Source organism: Pongo pygmaeus, chromosome 3 (assembly GCF_028885625.2).
Source record: "Pongo pygmaeus isolate AG05252 chromosome 3, NHGRI_mPonPyg2-v2.0_pri, whole genome shotgun sequence".
NCBI classification, from domain to species: Eukaryota; Metazoa; Chordata; class Mammalia; order Primates; family Hominidae; genus Pongo; species Pongo pygmaeus.
In genome coordinates, this window is record NC_072376.2 from 80,904,607 (window position 1) to 80,926,839 (window position 22,233).

At 35.4% G+C, this 22,233-nt stretch overlaps 1 protein-coding gene across 1 annotated transcript in view; it reads right to left on the reverse strand.

Annotated features, from left to right (window-relative positions):
• LOC134739433 (UDP-glucuronosyltransferase 2B4-like) overlaps positions 1-22,233 on the reverse strand; it is a 245,513-nt gene that overhangs the window by 125,356 nt on the left and 97,924 nt on the right. The window lies entirely within an intron of this gene.

A 22,233-nucleotide genomic window follows, 5' to 3' on the forward strand; every position in this document is an offset into this window, starting at 1 on the left:
CCTTCATTTTATACTAGGCTGTAAATGTCTTTTGACATCATTTTTTAATGCATGTATATATGTCTGGAGCAGAAGAAGTGGGAAAAAGTTGAGTCACTTATGATCACCTCAGTGTACTATGTTGTTTAATTTATTTGAGGCTAGTTTTTAGGACACCTATTTCATATATGAAAATCTATAAGTAAATATTTTAAAATGCTTAATGAATGTTTCAGTAGTTGTAAAAATATAAATTCATACAATTTTTAGGATTTTATTGTGTCTTTAATGTCCATATGTAATGAATTTCATAGTTGCTTAGCGGCTTCTGTTGACCAACTCAATAGCTTAAATTTGTGGAATTTTGAGACATCACTGCAAATACTTTGACATTCTTATTAAACTGTGGTCCCTCCCCTTGAAATGTGGCAAGGCTTGTGGCTTGCTTAGCAAATAAATTATATTGAAAGTGACAGCATAATTTTGAAGACTGTGTTAGAAAAGGCAGTACATTATCTCTGTCTGTGTTTGTCTGTCTGTCTGTCTCTGTCTTCTACTTATACCTTTTCCTCTCTTTCTCTCTCCTTCTCCCTCTTTCTCTTTTTCTCCCCTTATATACTTTGGAGCCCAGTGTCACACACAAAGTCCTGATGATAAAGGACAATTTCAAAGAGAGATGCAAAGAGGAGACTAAGAAGTCATGATTATTCAGTCTTACAGGAATTTGAGTCTTTTGACATCAATCACCAAGTATGTGAATGAATGACCTTCAGATGATTACATCCCCAGCCACCATATGAAAGTATCAGCCTGAGAAATACTGTGTATGAACCACCTGACTGAGGCTACCCAACACTCATGCTATGGGAGTTGTAATAAAATGCTTGCTGTTTTTCAAAATCCCCACAATTGAGGGTAGTTTGTTACAAAGTGATAAATAACTGCAAGGATATTTCTTTATTGTATTATGTTTATTATACTTTAAGTTCTGGGGTACATGTGCAAAATGTGCAGGATTGCTACATAGGCATAATGTGCCATGGTGGTTTGCTGCACCCATCAACCTGTCACCTATATTAGGTATTTCTCCTAATGCTATTCCTCCCCTAGCCCCCCACCCCATGACAGGCCCCATTGTGTGATGTTCCCCTCCCTGTGTCCATGTGTTCTCATTATTCAGCTCCCACTTATGAGTGAGAACATGTGGTGTTAGATTTTCTGTTCTTGTGATAGTTCGCTGAGAATGATGGTTCCCAGCTTCATCCATGTCCCTGCAAAGGACATGTACTCATCCTTTTTTTGTGTGCATAGTATTCTATGATATATATGTGCCACATTTTCTTTATCCAATCTATCATTGATGGACATTTGGGTTGGTTCCAAGTCTTTCCTATTGTGAACAGTGCCACAATAAACATATGTGTGCACGTGTCTTTATAATAGAATCACATATTATAATCCTTTGGGTATATGCCCAGTAATGGGATTGCTGAGTCAAATGGTATTTCTAGTTCTAGATCCTTGAGGAATCACCACACTGTCTTCCACAGTGGTTGAACTAATTTACACTCTCACCAACAGTGTAAAAGCATTCCTATTTCTCCACATCCTCTCCAGCATCAGTTGTTTTGTGACTCTTTAATGATCACCACTCTAATTGGCATGAGATGGTATTTCATTGTTGTTTTAATTTGCATTGCTCTTATGATGAGTGATAATGAGCTTTTTTTCATATGTTTGTTGGCTATATAAATGTCTTCTTTTGAGAAGTGTCTGTTCATATCCTTCACCCACTTTTTGATAGGGTTGTTTGTTTTTTTCTGGTAAATTTGTTTAAGTTCTTTGTAGATTCTGGATATTAGCCCTTTGTCAGATGGATAGATTACAAAAATTTTTCCCATTCTGTAGGTTGCCTCTTCACTCTGATGAGAGTTTACTTTGCTGTGCAGAAGCTCTTTAGTTTAATTAGATCCCATTTGTCTATTTTGGCTTTTGTTGCCATTGCTTTTGGTGTTTTAGTCATGAAGTCTTTGCCCATGCCTATGTCCTAAATAGTATTGCCTAGGTTTTCTTCTAGAATTTTTATGATTTTAGGTCTTATGTGTAAGTCTTTAGTCCACCTTGAGTTAATTTTGTATAAGGTGTAAGGAAGGGTTCCAGTTCAGTTTTCTGCATATGGCTAGCCAGTTTTCCCAGCACCATTTATTAAATAGGGAATGCTTTCCCCATTGCTTGTTTTTGTCAGGTTTGTCAAAGATCAGATGGTTGTATATGTGTGGTGTTATTTCTGAGGCCTCTGTTCTGTTCCATTGGTCTATATATCTGTTTTGATACTAGTACCATGCTGTTTTGGTTACTGTACCCTTGTAGTATGGTTTGAAGTCAGGTAGCATGATACCTCCAGCTTTGTTCTTTTTGCTTAGGTTTGTCTTGGCTCTGCAGGCTCTTTTTTGGTTCCATATGAAGTTTAAAGTATTTTTTTTTCCAATTTTGGGAAGAAAGTCAATGATAGCTTGATGGCAATAACATTGAATTTATAAATTACTTTTGTCAGTATGGCCATTTTCACGATATTGACTCTTCCTATCCATGAGCGTGGGATGTTTTTCCATTTATTTGTGTCCTGTCTTATTTTCTTAAGCCATGGTTTGTAGATCTCCTTGAAGAGGTCATTCACATCCCTTGTAAGTTGTATTCATAGGTATTTTATTCTCTTTGTATCTATTGTGAATTGGAGTTCACTCATGATTTGGCTCTCTTTTTTTTTTATTGGTGTATAGGAATGCTTGTGATTTTTGCACGTTGACTTTGTATCCTGAGACTTTGTAAAAGTTGCTTATTAGCTTAAGGAGATTTGGAGCTGAGACAGTGGGTTTTTCTTAACATATAATCATGTCATCTGCAGAGACAATTTGACTTCCTCTTTTCCTATTTGAATACCCTTTATTTCTTTATCTTGCCCGATTTCCCTAGCCAATACTATGTTGAATAGAAGTGGCGAGAGAGGGCATCCTTGCCTTGTGCCGATTTTCAAAGGGAATGCTTCCAGCTTTTGCCCATTCAGTATGATACGGGCTGTGGGTTTGTCATAAGAAGCTCTCAATATTTTGAGATATGTTCCATCAATGCCTAGTTTATTGAGTTTTTAGCATGAAGTGGTGTTGAATTTTGTCAATGGCCTTTTCTGGATCTATTGAGGTAATCATGCTTTTTTTGTTTGTTTTTTTTTTTTTTTTTGGTTCTTTTTATGTCATGGATTACGTTTTTTGATTTTCGTATGTTGAACCAGTCTTGCATCCCAAATATGAAGCCGACTTGATCATTGTGGATAAGCTTTTTGATGTGCTGCTGGATTTGTGTTGCCAGCATTTTATTTAGGATTTTCAAATCTATCTTCATCAGGTATATTTGCCTGAAATTTTCTTTTCTTTTTGTGGTTCTGCCAGGTTTTGGAATCAGAATGATGCTAGCCTCATAAAATGAGTTAGGGAGGATTCCCTCTTTTTCTATGTTTGGAATAGTTTCAGAAGGAATGGTATCATCTCCTCTTTGTACCTCTGGTAGAATTCAGCTGTGAATCCATCTGGTCCTGGACTTTTTTTGGTTGGTAGGCTATTGCCTCAATTTCAGAATTTGTTTTTTCTTTCTCCTTTCCTGATGCCCTTAGGGGTTTAATTATGGAATAAGATGAATTCAGTTGACTATCTTTGATTCTAGTCCACTCCTGGGTTTAGAGGAGCCCCTTCTGATTACTTTCTCCATGCCCATGTGTCTTTTGTTAAATGTTCTGGCCATGGGTCTTCCTCAGGTAGGGGCCATAGTTGGCACACAAAACCATACCTTTGACCTATCAGCCCTAATCTGCTGTTTTTGTGCTTCCTGAAGTTCAGATGAAAGTGGGAATGCTAGGTGGGTTGGAAGCTCTTGCAGATGTGGCCCATCTGGTTATGGAAGGTGGGGACAAGTGAAGTCATTTGCCATGCTGTTGGTGTGTTACCAGGGCAATAGGAGTCTGCACCGCCTGGTGAAAGTGGCAGTGGTGGGTGGAATGTCACACATCCTGCCATACTTGGGTTTCCTGGGGTAACAGGAGGCTACACACTCTACCTGAACTCACACAAAGCAAGACTACTGAGCTGGAAGCTCTAGGAGGTATTACCTGCCTGGTTACCCGTGACAGGTTCAGGTGGAGCATGCTCTGCTGTTCAGGTGTTTTCTGGGACAATAGGAAGCTGAGCCCTCCAGCTGAGTTCACGCAAAAAGGAGGCCACTTGGCTGTAAGCTCTAGCAAGCATTGCCCATCTGGCTAACAGCAGCAGCATGGGTGAGGTTGTGTGCCATGCCATTAGGGTATTTCCTGGGACAACAGGAAGCTGCACCCTTCTGCTGCATTCAGACAGAAGTGAGACTGCAGGCCGGAAGCTCTAGCAAGGATGATAGCAATACAAGTTGATTCTTAATTAATTAAAGCACATTGAGAAGCTGATCCATAAAGACAAACACTATTAAATCTCTCAGACTTTAAAAATACAGTCATATTCAAGGAGTTAATGGGTGCAGCTCACCAACATGGCACATGTATACATATGTAACAAACCTGCACATTGTGCACATGTACCCTAGAACTTAAAGTATAATAAAAAATATATATATATATAGTCATATTCATTTTTCACAACATAGCATATTGTGACAGGTCTTTCTTGATTTACTAAGTTTACTTATTATTCTCTGAAGCATATTTTCATACCTGAATTTTACCTAGCTTCAGCCTTCCATTAACATTGCATTCATTCTTAATTTTTGTAAACCACCATATTTTCTAGAAATTGGTGACTATATTGTAAAATCATTGTAGCCATGAAATCATATGAATACCTGCTTGGCCTCTCCGGATAGGGTCAAGTTTCTCACATAAGCAAAACTTACTTATTTGGCATATACAATGTGAATATAATCTTAAAACCTGACTTTGGCTTTTGGTGTTATTAATAAGGTTTTTAATCCAATTTTTGTTTTTTTTTTACAGAAGTGATACAGCCACACTGTAATCCTAGCATGCCTGAGTTTTGTATATAGCTTGGAAATAATATTTATTGTCAAATATTTTTAAATACTTCACTTTCTTCTAATATATTTATTAACCTCAGCATCTTTTTTTGCATTTTTTCCCTGTGAAGTGTCATTCACTCTATCAATTACTATCAGAAAATCTGTTATCTTCTTGCCTATTTATGCAAAGCAAATGATTCTCCAACTGTTGACTCTAATCCTTCCTCTCAAATAGGTTCTGCTAAATAAATGACCCTGAGTCTCTGAGACATTTGTTGTATCAAAGTACAACAACATTAACAGTAAAACAAAAAATATTGGGAAATATGAAATATCTGATCCTTTCTCCTTCTTTCAAAAATTCTGTCTGCCAGGTGTGGTGGCTGACGCCTGTAATCCCAGCACTTTAGGATGACAAGATGTTTGGATCACCTGAGGTCAGGAGTTTGAGACCAGACTGGACAATGCAGTAAAACTCCGTCCCTACTAAAAATACAAAAATCTGCCAGGCATGGTAGCACATACCTGTAATCCCAGCTACTCAGGAGACTAAGGCACAAGAATTGCATGAACCCAGAAGACAGAAGTTGCAGTGAGCTGAGATCGCAGCACTGCGCTTTGGCCTGGGCAACAGAGCAAGACTCCATCTCAAAAAAAAAAAAGAAAGAAAGAAAGAAAGAAAATCTATCAATGACTATACTTCTGAATTTGCTTGTGGTTCTCTTCTTAGCAAAATGAGACTATTAAAGTTGATCAGGGTTTTAAATAGCATTCCTTTGACTTTCTAAGCACCTATTGAAAAGTCTCAGCTGAAGCATAGCTTCATCTGAAAAAAATTAAATGCAACTGACTTTCTGTACTAAACATTCTTCTTTACACACTCCTCACCATGGAATATCTCTAATGGAGCCCTTTCTTTAATATAGAAATAAATGCCATTCAACTTGTTTAAATATAAACATGTGAGCTACTTGAGCACAGGAACTATATCACATTCTCTTTTATTATCTACATACCATTAATGAGTGGATTAGGTAAGTGCTGTAAATTGTGCATTAAATGTGTAACATGAAAAAAAAAAGAAGCATAGATAGCTGAGTAAATAGATAAATTATTACCTAATTCATATCTTGAAACTCTATCACTTTACCCAACAATGAGTCTCCAAGGAAGTTATTATTTACATAGAGAAGTATTATTACTAAATTAATCACTGAAGAAAAACAAGTTGCAGAAAGATCGTAATTTTCCCAAATGTAACATTCATTTTTTGTATCATATTTTACCTAATGGCATTATCAGTGTTTTGACCATTCAGGTAGAAACCATATCAGTGTCTTTGTTGATACAACACTTTCAGCATCAGATGTAGTCAGTAATCACAAATTCATCAATGCAAGCCACAGCCCTATAATCTCATATTTGGTTTCCTAATATATACTTTTAATTATTTTTCCTACATTTACAATCTTCTGTTTACTTGCCAATATTTGTTTAGCTGTCAGAGTGGCTTGCTAAAGAAACAAAACAAAACAAAACAAAAATGATCTTTTGACTGGCTTTCCTTAAAACTAGATTAAATTATTTTGCCTGTAAATTAAAATAGAAACCTGTATACATCACACAAAGCTACACAAGGCCTCCAATTTCAATCAAAATTTTTCTTTTGTAATCTCTGGTATACAATTTACCCTAAAATTCGTACTTGTGGGAATAATTTCCAAATATCAGGACTTCTCTCCTTCTGTGATTTGTTTCCTTTAGCCACTCTGTCTAGAGTCTACCAAAGCTTTCATCTCACCATATTATGTGATCTGTCACACTAGCTTTTCCTGATTGCTCCGTAGATGGATAATGGTTTTCTCTGGGCTTCTGATCATATTGCACCATTTATATCACACATCATAATATTCTTCAGAGTACAAGCATACCTTATTTTATTGCACTTTGTTTTATTATGGTTTACACATATTTAGTTTTTTTTTGTTTTCTTTTTTACACAAATTGTATGCTTGTGGCAATTGCACATCATGAAAGTCTATTGACATCATTTTTAAAATGGCAAGTAACAAATTTATATCTCTGTGACCCATTTTGCTAATTTTCACAAAATTTCAAGCTTTTTCGCTATTATTATATCTGTCATAGTGATCTGTGATTGGTGATTTTTCATATTACTGTTGTAATTTGTTTGCAGCATCACAAATTATGCCCATATAAGATGTCCAACTTAATAAATGGGTGTCACCTGAGTGCCCCACATACCAGTTGTTTCTTAGTCTCTCTCCCACCCCTCAGGCCTATTTCCTGAGACACAACAACACTGAAATTAAGCCAGTTAATAAACTTACGAAGGTCCCTAAGTAGAAGGGAGAGTACCACATCTTTCACTTTAAATCAAAAGCTAGAAATAATTAAGGAACATGAGGAAGGCATGTTAAAAGCTCAGAAAGAATTAAAGTTAAGCCTCTTGCATCAAATAGCCAAGTTGTGAATTAAAAAAAAACAAAAAAGATAAAACAAAGTTCATGAAGGAAATTAGAAGTGTTACTCCAGTGAATGCCCAAATGGTAAAAAAGTAAAATCGCATTATCATTCATGTGAAGAAGTTTTAATCTGGATATATCAAACCAGCCACAATCAGGCCTTAACCCTAACCCTAATCCAGAGCAAGACCCTACCTTTTTTTAATCTATGAAGGCTGAAATATGTGAGGGAGCCAAAGAGAAAAATGTGGAAAGCTAGCAGACATTAGCTCATGAGGCTGAGGAAAAAAAAAAAAATCTATCTCTATAACAAAGAAGTACAAAGTAAAGTAGCAAGTGCCAGTGTAGAAGCTGCAGGAAATTATCTAGACAACCTAGCTAAGATCATTGATGATGCTGATTACACTAAACAACAGAATTTGAATGTTGACAAAACAGTCCTTTTTTGAAAAAATATGTCATCTGAGACTTTGATAGCTAAAGAGGGGAAGTCAATGCCTGGCTTTAGAGCATTAAAAGACAGGCTGACTCTTTTGTTAGTGGCTAATTCATCTGGTGACTTTAGTTGAAGCCAATGTTCATTTATTATTTTGAAAGTTCTGGAGTCCTTGAGAATTATGAGTTGAGAGCCCTTGAGAATCTGCTTTGCCTGTGTACCATAAATAGAAAAACAATGCCTAGATGACAGCGCATCTGTTAAAAGCATGACTCACTGAATATTTTAAGCTGACTGTTGAGATCTACTCTTCAGAAAATAAAATTTATTTCAAAATATTACTGCTTAATGAAAATGCACATGGACACCCAAAAGTTCTGATAGGAATGTACAAAGAGATTAATGTTGTTTTCATGCCCACCAACATTATATCTATTCTGCAGCCCACTAATAAAGATATAAATTTACTCTCAAGTTTTATCATTTAAGAAATACATTTTATAATGTTATTGTTGTCTTAGATTGTGATTTCTGTGATTAATATGGGCAGAGTAAATTGTAAACCTTCTGTAAATAATTTAGTATATTAGAAACATTTCTATTTGAAATATTTCTGATTCATAGGAGCAGGTCAACGTATAAATATTAACAGGAGTTTGGAAGTACTTAATTCCAATCCTCATGGATGACTTTGAGGAGTTCAAGACTTTATAACTACAGATGTGTTTTATTCCATTTCTTCATCAATGTTTTATCATTTTTATTGTAAAGAGCTTATATTTTCGTGGCTAAGTCTATTCCTACACATTTCATTTTTGTAGCTTTGTAAATGTGATTTATTTTCTTTGCTTTTTTTAAACATTTAGGTATCGGAATACAGAAACACAACTGATTTTTGGGTGATGATTTAGTATTTTCTGCCTTTACCGGATTTGTTGATCAATTTTAAGAGCTTTTGGTGGAGTCTTTAGGATTTTCTGTGTATAAAATCATGTCATACACAGAGAGGGATAATTTGATTTTCTCCCTTCCAATGGATGCCTTTATTTCTTTCTCTTGGCTAATTGCTCTGGCTAGAAATTCTAATGATATATTGAATAACAGTGGTCAATGTGGACATCTTTGTCTTTTTCCAGATCTTAGAGACAAAGCTTTCCAACTTTCCTTTTTTAGTCTGATGTTACCTGTGCATTTGTCATATATGGCCTTTATAAGTTTGAAGTGTTTTTTAGTATACTTTACTTGTTGAAAGTTTAAAGTTTTCATCATGAAGAAATGTAAATTTTATCAAGTGCTTTTTGTGCATCTACTGATAAAATTATATGTTTTTTCTTAATTCTCTTGATGTAATGTATCACATTTATTGGTTTGCATATGCTTAACCTTCTCTGCATCCCTGGGATAAATCCCAGTTCCTCATCATGTGTAATCCTTTTGATGTGTTGTTGGATTTGGTTGGCTAGAAGTCATTGAGTATTTTTGCATCTATGTTCATCAGGATTATTGGTCTATAAATTTTATCTCTCTCTCTCTCTCTCTCTCTCTCTCTCTCTCTCTGGCTCCTTCTTTCTGGTTTTACTATCAAGGTAATCATACTCTTGAAAAATTATTTTTAAAGCATTTACTTCTCTTTAATGTTTTGGAAAAAATATTTGGGAAAAAATGGATTAATTTGTTAATTATACTTTAAGTTCTGGGATACATGTGCAGAACATGCAGGTTTGATACATAGGTATACATGTTCCATGGTGGTTTGCTGCACCCATCAACCAGTCACCTAGGTTTTAAGCCCCATATGAATTAGGTATTTGTCCTAATGCTCTCCCTCCTCTTTCCCCCCAACCCATGACAGGCCCCAGTGTGTGATGTACCCCTCCATGAGTCCATGTGTTCTCATTGTTCATCTTGCACTTAGCAGTGAAAACATGAAGTGTTTGGTTTTCTGTTCCGGTGTTAGTTTGCTGAGAATGATGGTTTCCAGCTTGGTCTATGTCCCTACAAAGGGCATGAACTCATTCTTTCTTATAACTGCATAGTATTCCATGGTATATATTGCCACATTTTCTTTATCCAGTCTATCATTGATGGGCATTTGGGTTGGTTCTAAATCCTTGCTATTGTGAATAATGCTGCAATAAACATACTTGTGCATATGTCTTTAAAATAATATGACTTATAATCCTTTGGGTAGATGCCCAGTAATGGGATTGCTGGATCAAATGGTATTTATAGTTCTAGATCCTTGAAGAATCGCCACACTGTCTTCCACAATGGTTGAACTAGTTTACACTCCCAGCAACAGTGTAAAAGCATTCCTATTTCTCCACATCCTCTCCAGCATCAGTTGTTTCCTCACTTTTTAATGATTGCAATTCTAACTGGTGTGAGATGGTATCTCATTTTGGTTTTGATTTGCATTTCTCTAATGATAATGATGATGAGCTTTTTTTCATGTTTGTTGGCTGCATAAATGTCTTTTGAGAAGTGTCTGTTCATATCCTTTACCCACTTTTTGATGGGGTTGTTTGTTTTTGTCTTGCAAATTTGTTTAAGTGTTTTGTAGATTCTGGATATTAGCCCTTTGTCACAGGGATAGATTGCAAAAATTTTCTCCCTTTCTGTAGGTTTCCTGTTCAGTCTGATGATAGTTTATTTTACTCAGCAGGAGCTCTTTAGTTTAAGTAGATCACATTTGTCAATTTTGACTTTTGTTGGAATTGCTTTTGGTGCTTTAGTCATGAAGTATTTGCCCATGCCTATGTCCTGAATGGCATTGCCTAGGTTTTCTCCTAGGGTTTTTATGGTTTTAGATTTTACATTTAAGTCTTTAATCCATCTTGAGTTAGTACTGAAACCATCAGTTCATGGTTTTTTGTTTTTGTTTTTTGATGTGAGTTTTTATTACTGCTTCAGTCTTGTTACTCATTATTTCCCTGTTCATGTTTCTATTTATTTTTAATTCAATCCTGGTTGGTTGTATGTGTCCAAAAATTTTTCCTTATCCTTTAGATTTTTTAATTTGTTGGCATGAACTTGTTTATATTAGTATCTTATAATCCATTGTATTTCTGTGTATCCGTTGTTATGTATCCTTTTCATCTCTCATTTTATTTATTTGAGTCATCTCTTTTTGTAGTTAATTTAGCTGAAGCTTTTTAAATTTTACGTATTCAATAAGCCGTTTTGTCTTGTTGATTTTTAAATATTTTAAAAATCTCTATTTTTTTCCGCTATAATCTTTGTTATGTCCCTTTTCTACTATTTTTTAGTTTAGTTTCTGTTTTCACATTTCTTGAGGTGGTATAGGTTGTTTATTTAAGATATTTCTGCATTTTTAATGAAGACATTTATTGGTATATATTTGTTGTTTTAGAACTTATTTTTTCTATATATTCTAGGTTTTGTTATGTTGTCTTTCCATTTTTATTTTTGTCATGTATTTTCAAATAATTTATCTATAGACTCAATGGTTGTTTATGAGCACATTTAATTTATGTATAGTTGTACATGTTCCCATATTCTTTCTTTTATTGATTTCTAGTTTTATTCCATTGAGGAAAAAAATTGACACCATTTTGATTTTTAAAAAATTTAAGACTTATTTTGACCTAAAACATGGTCTATTCTAGAAGATGTTTCATGTGCTGTTGAGAAGATTACATATTCTGCAGCTGTTGGATGGAATGTTTGATAAATGTCTGTGTTAGGTTTATCTTACCTAGAGTGCAGTTTAACTCTGAGGTTTCTTCATTGATTTTCTGTCTGAATTGTATTTTTATTATTGTAAGTAAAGTGCTGCAGTCTTCTACTATTATCATATCACAGTCAATCTCTCTCTTCAGCTCTATAAATTTTGCTTTATATATTTGGATGTTCCAGTGTTATGACCATATGTATTTACAATTTTATTCTGTTACTCTATAGAGCTCTTGATTATTATATAATGGCCAACTTCTTATCAATCCTGACTTAAAATACATTTTAACTAAGTATAGCTACTACTGTATTTTTTTATTGTTTACAATGACATAAAACAAATTTTTCTATTTCTTTTCTTTTAGTCTGTGTACACCTTCATAGGTGAAGTGAGTTTCCTGTGTCAACAATACAGTTGAGTTTTAATTATTTATCCATTCGGTCACTCTTTGTCTTTCACTTGGATCATTCAATCAATTTCATTCATAATATTACTAATAGATAAAGATTTACTACCTCCATTTTGTTCATTGTTTTCTAGGTTAGTTTTTGTATATCCTTTCTCTCTCACTCTGTCTCTCTTTCTCTGTCTCTGTCCCTGTCTCTCTCTCTCTTTGGGTCTTCCTTTATGGTTAAGTAATTTCCTCTAGTAATATGTTTTGATTCCATGTCATTTGTGTTTGTTGTGTCTAAGTTTGGCTTCTTAGTTAATGAAAGATTTACAAAAATATTTTATTGTTGGATATTTTAAACTGATGACAACTTTGAACACAAAGAAAAATAAACAGAACTCTGTATTTTGACATAATTTTGTCTTCCACATATTGACTTTTTGATGTCTCAATTTATATCTTTTCATATTTCCATCTCTTAATTGTAGTTATTATTTTCTTTAATAACTTTGTCTTTTTATCTTCATGATAAAGATATAAATGGCTTATATACCACAATTATAGTATTAGAGTATTCTCAGTTTGTCTTTATAATTCGTTTTACTAGTGCTTTTTATGCCTTCAGATGTATTCTTATTACATGCGAGTGTCTTTTTCTTTCCAATAAAACAATTCTCCTTCATATTATTTCTTATAAGATTGGTCTGGTGTTTATGAATGCCTTATCTTTTGTTTGAGAAAATCTTATCACTCTTTCAGGTTTGAAGAATTGCTTTGGTAGGCACAGTATTTTTGCATGGCAGATTTTTTTTCAGCACTTTAAATGTATATCTTATTGTCTTCTTGCTCACAAGTTGATTTTTTTTTTGAGAAATTTGATGAAACTTGAATTGAGACATTGTTTAATATGGTATAAACCTTTTCTTATACTGCTATCAATATTCTTTCTTCGTATTTGCCTTTTAACAGTTTAAATAGGATGTGCCTTTGGGAAATACTTTTTGGATTAAATTTGATTAGGGTACCTGGATACTGTCATCTTTCTCTAGATTTACAAAATGTTCCATCGTTATTTTATTAAACATGCTTTCTAGACTTTTTATTTCTTATCTCCTTTAAGAACTCCTATTATATGGAGGTAGTTTTCTTAATAATGTTTGATACTTTCCATAGGCCTACTTCACTAATTTTAATTATTTCTCTTTTTTTGCTCTTCTGATTGGGTAATTACATACGTTTTATCTTTAGGACTGCTGATTCCTTACTCTGTTTGACCAAGTCTGCTGTTGAAGTTTTCTAATTAGTTTTTCAATTCACTTCACGTATTTTTTATTAATTGGATTTCTTTTTATTTTTAAAACATTTCCACTTCTTTGCAAAATTTATCATCATTTTCCTGGATTATTTTCTAAAGTATGTGTTTTTTTCAACTTTCTATTCATATGTGCTGTGATTTCTGAACTTTTAAAATATTACAAACACCTCTATGCAAATAAACTAGAAAATCTAGAAGAAATGGATAAATTCCTCAACACATACACCCTCCCAAGACTAAACCAGGAAGAAGTTGAATCTCTGAATAGACCAATAACAGGAGCTGAAATTGTGGCAATAATCAATAGCTTACCAACCAAAAAAAGTCCAGGTCCAGATGGATTCACAGCCGAATTCTACCAGAGGTACAAGGAGGAGCTGGTACCATTCCTTCTGAAACTATTCCAATCAATAGAAAAAGAGGGAATCCTCCCTAACTCATTTTATGAGGCCAGCATCATCCTGATACCAAAGCCTGGCAGAGACACAACAAAAAAAGAGAATTTTAGACCAATATCCTTGATGAACATTGATGCAAAAATCCTCAATAAAATACTGGCAAATCGAATCCAGCAGCACATCAAAAAGCTTATCCACCATGATCAAGTGGGCTTCATCCCTGGGATGCAAGGCTGGTTCAATATACGCAAATCAATAAATGTAATCCAGCATATAAACAGAACGAAAGACAAAAACCACATGATTATCTCAATAGATGCAGAAAAGGCCTTTGACAAAATTCAACAACCCTTCATGCTAAAAACTCTCAATAAATTAGGAATTGATGGGACGTATCTCAAAATAATAAGAGCTATTTATGACAAACCCACAGCCAATATCATACTGAATGGGCAAAAACTGGAAGCATTCCCTTTGCAAACTGGCACAAGACAGGGATGCCCTCTCTCACCACTTCTATTCAACATAGTGTTGGAAGTTCTGGCCAGGGCAATTAGGCAGGAGAAGGAAATCAAGGGTATTCAATTAGGAAAAGAGGAAGTCAAATTGGCCCTGTTTGCAGATGACATGATAGTATATCTAGAAAACCCCATTGTCTCAGCCCAAAATCTCCTTAAGCTGATAAGCAACTTCAGCAAAGTCTCAGGATACAAAATCAATGTGCAAAAATCACAAGCATTCTTATACATCAATAACAGACAAACAGAGAGCCAAATCATGAGTGAACTCCCATTCACAATTGCTTCAAAGAGAATAAAATACCTAGGAATCCAACTTACAAGGGATGTGAAAGACCTCTTCAAGGAGAACTACAAACCACTGCTCAAGGAAATAAAAGAGGATACAAACAAATGGAAGAACATTCCATGCTCATGGGTAGGAAGAATCAATATCATGAAAATGGCCATCCTTCCCAAGGTAATTTACAGATTCAATGCCATCCCCATCAAACTACCAATGACTTTCTTCACAGAATTGGAAAAAACTACTTTAAAGTTCATATGGAACCAAAAAAGAGCCCGCATCGCCAAGTCAATCCTAAGCCAAAAGAACAAAGCTGGAGGCATCACACTACCTGACTTCAAACTATACTACAAGGCTACAGTAACCAAAACAGCATGGTACTGGTACCAAAACAGAGATATAGATCAATGGAACACAACAGAGCCGTCAGAAATAATGCCACATATCTACAAGTATCTGATCTTTGACAAACCTGACAAAAACAAGAAATGGGGAAAGGATTCCCTATTTAATAAATGGTGCTGGGAAAACTGGCTAGCCATATGTAGAAAGCTGAAACTGGATCCCTTCCTTACACCTTATACAAAAATCAATTCAAGATGGATTAAAGACTTAAATGTTAGACCTAAAACCATAAAAACCCTAGAAGAAAACCTAGGCATTACCATTCAGGACATAGGCATGGGCAAGGACTTCATGTCTAAAACACCAAAAGCAATGGCAACAAAAGCCAAAATTGACAAATGGGATCTAATTAAACTCAAGAGCTTCTGCACAGCAAAAGAAACTACCATCAGAGTGAACAGGCAACCTACAAAATGGGAGAAAATTTTCGCAACCTACTCATCTGACAAAGGGCTAATATCCAGAATCTACAATGAACTCAAACAAATTTACAAGAAAAAAACAAACAACCCCATCAAAAAGTGGGCAAAGGACATGAACAGACACTTCTCAAAAGAAGACATTGATGCAGCCAAAAAACACATGAAAAAATGCTCACCATCACTGGCTATCAGAGAAATGCAAATCAAAACCACAATGAGATACCATCTCACACCAGTTAGAATGGCAATCATTAAAAAGTCAGGAAACAACAGGTGCTGGAGAGGATGTGGAGAAATAGGAACACTTTTACACTGTTGGTGGGACTGTAAACTAGTTCAACCCTTGTGGAAGTCAGTGTGGCGATTCCTCAGGGATCTAGAACTAGAAATTCCATTCGACCCAGCCATCCCATTACTGGGTATATACCCAAAGGACTATAAATCATGCTGCTATAAAGACACATGCACACGTATGTTTATTGCGGCATTATTCACAATAGCAAAGACTTGGAACCAACCCAAATGTCCAACAATGATAGACTGGATTAAGAAAATGTGGCACATATACACCATGGAATACTATGCAGCCATAAAAAATGATGAGTTCACGTCCTTTGTAGGGACATGGATGAAATTGGAAATCATCATTCTCAGTAAACTATCGCAAGAACAAAAAACCAAACACCGCATATTCTCACTCATAGGTGGGAATTGAACAATGAGAACACATGGACACAGGAAGGGGAACATCACACTCTGGGGACTGTTGTGGGGTGGGGGGAGGGGGGAGGGATAGCATTGGGAGATATACCTAATGCTAGATGACGAGTTGGTGGGTGCAGCGCACCAGCATGGCACATGTATACATATGTAACTTACCTGCACATTGTGCACATGTACCATAAAACCTAAAGTATAATAATAATAATAATAATAATAAAAGAAAAAAAAATGTAAAAAAATAAAAAAAAAAAAAAAAAAAAAAAAAAAAAAAAAAAAAAATAAAATAGGTGTGCACTGAATTTCTTGTCAAAAATTTTATGGAACATCTGAACTTTAATTCTGCACTGTAACTTAAAACCAGACTTGCAGTGATTTCTACGTCTGTGAGATACTTAAGCAATAACTGGAGCTTAATCTCAAACGTTATAGTTTGCAGGCCGTAGAAAAGCTCCGTATGAGTACCTGGGAATTATAAAAATACCTGCCAAAGATTCAGGCCTTCCTTTGGATTTTGGCCCCTACAGTGTTACGGAACTGGTCAGACTCCTCAGCGTGGCATTCCTGCTAATAGGAACACCAAGCAGTTGCTGAGATGTGTGTGCCTGTCACTGTGATTAGTACTCCCACTCTTGTTTCCAATTCACCCCAGGTCATTCAACCCTATAGCCACTCCTTATTCCTCTCCTAAGGTAGGACAAAAGTGGGCTTCCCAAAAAGATTCACAGATCCATGAAGAAACTAAACATTCACTTCAAATTTCCTCCTCTGATCTTGGCAACTGCAGGTAAAATAACATTCTCTCACAGTGGTGTCTTCTTGGTGTGTGGAAGGGGTGTCATAATCCAAAAGAATTATTCATTTTACAGATCATGAGTTTTCCCATGTCTATGAGTCTTGGGATTTTCTTCTTCTCTTTTTAGCTCTGGTGAATTCAGAGTGGCTTTTTGTATTTACATAGTTACTAGCTCTATTTTTCTGTGGGAATTAATGTTGGGAGGTGTTATTTCATCATTTTACTGACATCACTCCTCAAGGAATACTTTTATGAGTTTGCAAACCATTATGATTTTAGAATTAACTATCTATCAAATATTAAAAGAGCTGTATATTTATCATTTAAGTGTTCTGTATAATTATTTGGTTGTGTACTGTTTCTAGTAAATAATTACTATGTATTGAAGCCATATGTTTCCAACACAAACTTTCTTGTAGAGACTGGAAGTATATGGCAGAATATAGGGACAATATAACTATACATATCACAATTTCTTCAGATTTTTATTAAAGCATAAGTAAGCTATATTATTCTACATGATATTGCATCTTCATGATGCAGAAATTATTTTCTTTGTAAGAAATGAAAGCATTTGTCCAGATCTCTGGCAAAGATGGCACTGTGGTGTTTTCTCTGGGGCCAGTTGTGCAAAACCTTATAGAAGAGAAGGCTGATCTCATTGCTTCAGACTTGGCCCAGATTCCACAGAAGGTGAGTAAAACCTCCAATCCTTATAAGCAGCCATTTACACAGTGAAGAAAATGTGGCTTTCCATTCGGAACTTGAATCTCATTTTCTGCTTTGCATTAACAGGCACTATTTCTACACAGAATAATTTAAAGCATTATAGTAGTGTATGTGGGCTCAACTAATCATTTGCCTATGAATGCTTGAAGTTACTTTGGAAATACTTCTCTTTGTTGTCATTTGTTTGTGACAAAATGAAAATAAAATATTAAGTTCCTATCTCACATTTTGAGATTTTAAATCTTAAGTCCTGTGCTGACTACTCAAAAACAACAAACAAAAAAACCCTGAAGTGTACTAACTCCAAGGAACATAAAAAGGGAGGGCTGATATTACAAAGATAGAGAAGAATTATGCCCAAGAACATCCTCAACATATTTGATTGTATAGGAACTCCGTTCAGTGTACTTGGGTATAAAAGTAGAAGCTTAGATTCACATAGTTTTTCTTATGAATTAGACTTTTCTAGAATTAAAAGGCAATTACGATTTTGATATTATAGTCTAGTAGTCAGTTAATTTTAACTTTCTTGTTATTGCAATTCTAGATTTCCACTCTTTGGGTAGTACTATTTATACACTAATGACTTTGTAAAAATTTAATGTTTAATTAAATTTCATAAAACTCAATAAAAGCATGTATGCTAATTAGGATTGTGAAATTAGTTTTGCTTACGAAATTGGAATATCTATGTATTCCTATGTTTTCAAATGCAAGATTTTCATATAGCTTTCCCATAAAAAATTAATTATGTGACAAAAGGCATAAAGATGAACAAAATTCAACATTGAACATAAATTCTAAGTAACTTCTTTCTTTTTCTTTTTTAATTAAAAATAGATTAATATATAAAATCAAGGAGTGAAGGAGACATGAAGAAAAGCAGAAAGTAAAGACAACTAAATAACCAAAAACAAACAGCAAAGTCTAAAGCAAAGTTTTTCTATGAAGAGAATAGCATGGAAAAGACTCATCCCCATGATTCAATTATCTCCATCTAGTCCCTCCACAATTCCACATGTGGGAATTGTGGTAGTCATATTTCAAGATGAGATTTTGGTAGGTAGCCAAACTATATCAGGCCATTATGATCTCCTGTTTTGGTTACAAATGCACATTTTTAATAATCCTTTCTAATTTTAAGGTCTTGACTTTACATGCCAATATTAGTTGACACTAAAGGAAAATCTTGCTAAAGGAAAATCTTGATTTCATAACTGTCATTCTTTAAAAGTTGCGTAAGTAAATTTTGGTCATGTATTAAAATCCGAATCCATAGTATGACAATTAATACTGCCTAAGGTCTTCATTCCAAATTAACTGGCTTTTGTAATCGCTTGCCCTCAACTTTCTCTGTGATCCATACACATTGGGATGCTCTTCATATATCCATGACCTTTACTCATTCTGTTCTTTATTGGAAAATCCCTTCTTTGCCACACACTGCCTAGGTCCAATCAAAGCTTTCATCTCATATCATATGTTACCTGCCTAATTAAGTTTTTCTAATTATTTCATGTAGAAGTACTTGTGTTTTTCCTCTGGAACTCTAAACACATCCTGTATTACCCACGTGATTCGTATCAAAATAGTCTTTATATTATAGCTATTCAATGTACTATCAGCTAATTAGTGGGGGTCATGAAGCAATGTAAAATATTTGTCTTCCCAAACCACCTTGTACCTTTGGGCTTTGTGTAGAATGAAAGAAAGTGTGTGTATGTTTGTGTTTTGTGTGAATTAGAAACTTTAAAGATTTTATTTGTTTTTTTTTCTGTCATTGAAAATATAGATGAGTACAGTTATATTTCATGTATTTTTATTTTTTAAAGGTTGGAACAAATTTTTCTGGATACATTATTTTTTGATTACCATAATAAACATCAAGTTTCAAAATAAAGTGGCCATTCATATTTAATATTTAATTTTTAACATCTGTGTATATTTATTTCAATTCCGAGTCCTGTAAACTCTCAATCTCTATGAGCAGTGTGTCTGGGAGCTACCATCATGGTGTCTGAGAAGTGGGCTTCAAGTATTCTGCACCTGCAGCTCTGCTGTGCTGGTTGTGCATTCTGTGGGAAAGTCCTGGTTGGCCTTGTGACATGAGCCATTAGCTTAATGTAAAAAAACATTCTAGAGAAACTCATAGAAAGGGGCCACAAAGTAACAATGTTTACTTACTACAGGCTTTTCTCATTGACTACAAGAAGCCTTCTTCATTGAACTTCAGGGAGGTCCATGTGGCACATGACAAACTTGAGAATTCAAATGATGAATTTTTTGACCTAGCTTATTATTTTATTTTATTTTCCCTTTGAGACAAGGTCTTGCTCTGTCACCCAGGCTGAAGTGCAATCTTGGCTTGCTTCAGCCTTGAAGTCTCAGGCTCAAGTGATCCTCCCCACCAAAGCCTCCCAAGTAGCTAGGACTGTAGGCACACCCCAGCACACCTGGTCAATTTTGTTATAAAATGTTTGTACTGAGTGGGTCTTATTATGTTGCCCAAGCTGGTCTCAAACTCTTGGCCTTAAATGATCCTCTCACCTTGCCTCCCAAAGTTCTGGGATTACAGGTTGAGCCACTACATTTGGCTTGTAGACCCAGTTCTCAACATCTTTCCTGGCTTATCATCTGGTAATCGAAGGTAAAACTAAATATATTCTTTAATTGAATTGGGTGGAATTTTTAAACCACTATGTGAGTGTTGTCTACAGTCAGGCACTCATGAAGCAGCTGCAGGAAATGAATCATTACAGTGTAATGGCTTACTGACCCTATAATTTTCTCTGGAGAGCTAGTGGCTGAGTTGCTTGCAGTCCCTTTTGTGCTCACACTTAGGAGGCAATAGGGAGTGATGCTTCAGGAAACTTCTAGCTCCACCTTCCTATGTACCTGTGCACATTGTAGGACTAACAGATAGAATGACCTTTCTGGAAAAAGTAAAATATAAAATATAAAAAGTACAATATAAAATATGAAAAATGTAAGTTTTCTTTAACTTTTGTATCCAGGATTATGACTTTCATTTTTGGTAATCATTTTATAGTGAGGCATTAGACAAGTGTCTTTTATTTTAAATGAGTTATCAAAATAAACAGAAAAGAGTTAAATGAAATCCATGTAAATATAAATAATACATTTTTATATAGCTATCCTACATGCAAAACTCTAACAGTGATACCAATGAAAGAATAATCAAAATCTAATTGGGAATAGAAGTAATACATTTTTTAAAATAGTTATACTTTCTTTACAGTCAGTTAACCATTTTTCTTGATACTTATTAGAGTCATGCCAAAAGCAATACCCCCACCCCAGAAAAAAAAAAAAAAAACAGAATTAATACTTTGGAAGACATATGGTTTGTCATACATAATCTCCAAAGCCCACAGGCTGGAATTGCTAAATTGCCAAAACAGCAAAGATGGCGGTCCGTATCTCTGTGAGCTCTGTCCCAGGGAGTTTTCAAATCTCTGCGGGCCTAAGAACAATGGTGGAAATGACTGGAGTCCCCAGTTGGGACGTCCCACCCAGTGAGGTGGAACAGGATCTGCAACCTACTTGAAGAAGCAGTCTGGCCATGTTTTGGTAGAGTAGCTGTGTTGTGCTGGGGAATTCCTTCCCTGGTCGATTTGGATGCTCCAAAGCTCAAATGCCAGAACAGCTAAGTTGCACAAACAGCAAAAATGGTGGCCCACCCCACGTGGCTGAGAGTTCCATTCCAGGGAGGCCCAACACTGCTATCATGGCTGGTTGAAATTCCAACCCAGTGGATCTTATCTTGTGAGGTGCTGTGAAAATGGGGCCCGCAGACTGTCACTGCTCAGCCCCCTGAATTCAGCCTCCCACTTTGCAATTCTAACCTTCCACTTTGCAAGAGCTACAGCTACTTTTGCCAGGAAGCCCTGAAAGCCAGAGTATCCAAAGGCACCACGTCTCTACCCGTGCCTGAGTGGCTGCTCTGCTGAGACTCCACATACCTTTGTGTGTCAGACTGAAGGACCTGGTTGAGTGGGTTCATGAGGGGATCTTGTGACCTGAGGATTACAAAAATCTGTGAAAGAAGCATGTTACTTGGGGTAGTACATTCACTCACTACTTCCCTGGGTGAGGAAATTTTCCTTGGTTCTGTGTTGCTGCCAGGTTGGCAGTCATCCTGCCTTACTCTTCTTCGTTCTCTGTGGATCAAATTGTTTCCTTAAATATTCCCAATGCGAGTGCCTGTATGTTTCAGTTGAAGGGGCTGTATTTACTCACCCCTTCTGTTCACCTTTGTGAGAGCCATGCATATTACCTACTTCCGGTCAGTTATCCTGGCCACTCCTCCAGCTTAAAATATTTTTAAAGTATATCTCATATTAAGTGTTTTCACTAATACAAGGCATACTTCTGAGATGTTGCAGATTTGGTTCTAGAATACTACAACAAAGCAAATATTGCAATGAAGCAAGTCACACAATTTGTTTTGGTTTCTAAGGCATATAAAAAGTTATGTTTACACAATCCTATAGTATATTAAGTCTGCAATAATAGTAAGTCTAAAAAAGTACGTGCCTTAATTTAAAAACACTTAATTGCTAAAAAGTGCTGTTGATCATCT